The 1,927-nt window shown below is 34.7% G+C and overlaps 1 protein-coding gene across 1 annotated transcript in view; it reads right to left on the bottom strand.

Annotated features, from left to right (window-relative positions):
* Positions 1-1,927, bottom strand: part of SPIDR (scaffold protein involved in DNA repair) — a 229,688-nt gene that overhangs the window by 110,319 nt on the left and 117,442 nt on the right. The window lies entirely within an intron of this gene.

The raw sequence follows: 1,927 nt of genomic DNA, 5'->3' as shown, positions 1-1,927 counted from the left end.
ATAAGAGTTGTATGAGCCCCTAATAAAATGTTTAAAAAATAAATAAGTAAACTAAACTAAAATTTTTTTAAAAAGAACAAAACACCAAATGATTGGTTAGTAGTTGACTGCTTAACCATGTGTACCACCCAGGAACTCCTAAGAAAACAATACTGTTCACTGAAAATTAAAAGTGGTGGTTATAAAAGTAGCGCATTAAAGTAATAAAATAGACATTGAAATTGATATACTCCAAACAAAACTCACTGCTATTAAGTCAGTTTACAATCATAGCGACTCTGTAGGACAGGGTAGAATTGCCTTGTGGTTTTCTGAGACTGTAACTCTTTATAGGAGTAGAAAGCCTAATCTTTCCCCCACAGAATTGCGGGTGGTTTTGAACTGATGACCTTGATATTAGCAACCAAATGGATAATTACTACATCACCGGCACTCCCTATACACCAAGGCGGATGCTATTATTATTATTAAGGCCTGATACCATGCTTATAAGTAAGGAGAGTACCTAATTGGAAAGTATTATGTTCATCTGTCTGAGCCTCTCCATGGCTATCTGTATGATTAAAATGAAGTGCTCAACTGTGATGTGCTCATTAAAGAGAATGCTAAGAGTGGAGGAGAAGCAGCCACAACCACAACACTGTAAGGGAAACAGGGGGCCTGTGACCATATGGGCAAAAGTAGGCAATTGAATCATACAATGGAAAGCTTGAGGGAAGATATCCTGGGCGAGAGGTTGTTTCTGTTGTTTTTTTTTTATGGGGGCAGACTTGGCACGTTCAAAGCAATCTATGTATAATTTGGAGAGCCATATTAATACACAGGTAAGGTGCAAGCTCTGAAATTTCATGCGAAGACCTACGGTTTTATGTTAGGACAATTTCTATATCTAATGTGAGCCTCGCCAAATAGTCAAGGACACCCCCGTATAAAGTCAATTTGCAAAAGATGGTTATTATTTTCCCTCTTGTGTTTCTTTCAATTGCTTATTTTTGTTCATTCTTTTTTAACTTATGGCATACAAGGACATTTCTGTAAGAATACTGCTGAACAGAGCTAATGGAAACAGATATTCCAGTGAACACATGTGGAAAGTAATCAAGTCTGTGCATAAATAATCTAGAAAACTTACTAAAGCAAAGAATTGCTTCAACAATAGAAAAGAGTGCGTGACAGAACTAGCAAACCATGAAGAAAACAGAGAATCTGATTTTCAGAGTTAACACATTATAATATTCAAGTCATAGGTTTACAACAACAAATTAGAGAGAAATAAGGAAAAACAGTCCATTCAAAGGAATACACTGGACCAACAACAAGTATCTGACTTCCCAGATAAAGAATTTAAACAGATAAAAATTTTAAATGAAAACAACTGGCTTGAATGTGCTCAAAAAGCTAAAGGAAAGTACTAAGAACTAAAGGAAATCAAGAACATGATGCAAGAATAAAATAAGAATATCAGTAAAGAGATAGAAATTATAAAAGGAAACCAAATAAAAATTCTGGAGCTAAAAGGTATGATAACTGAAATAAATTTTTTTTCACCAGAAGGTTTTAGCAGTAGATTGGAACTAGCAGAAAGCAGATCAGCAAGTTTAATTATAGAGGAAAAGAAGAGCCAACAACAACAAAAAAGGAAGATGAATAGAATCCAAAGGCTTTGTGAAACAACATTAAGCAGATCAGCACACTCAGTATGAGAACCCCAGGAAAAGAAGATAGAGAATAAATGGCAGAAATATTTAAGGACATAATAACACATCTGGCAAATACAATGCTATAAAATAAAAAATATACATAAAGCACAATTACAATTTAAATTCCAACTTCACTCTGTAAAGAAATGGAAAAGACCAATTTCAGGTGCAGAGGGAAATGACCTAGGGCAAGCAAAGAATTCCTGAAGAACAAGAACATCAAAGAC

This window comes from Echinops telfairi, unplaced genomic scaffold, assembly GCF_000313985.2.
Source record: "Echinops telfairi isolate 266 unplaced genomic scaffold, ASM31398v2 ScPeMD7_1;HRSCAF=3_0, whole genome shotgun sequence".
Classification (NCBI taxonomy): Eukaryota; Metazoa; Chordata; class Mammalia; order Afrosoricida; family Tenrecidae; genus Echinops; species Echinops telfairi.
The sequence above is the reverse complement of the archived record's forward strand: the minus strand, read 5'-3'. Positions and strand labels throughout refer to the sequence as shown.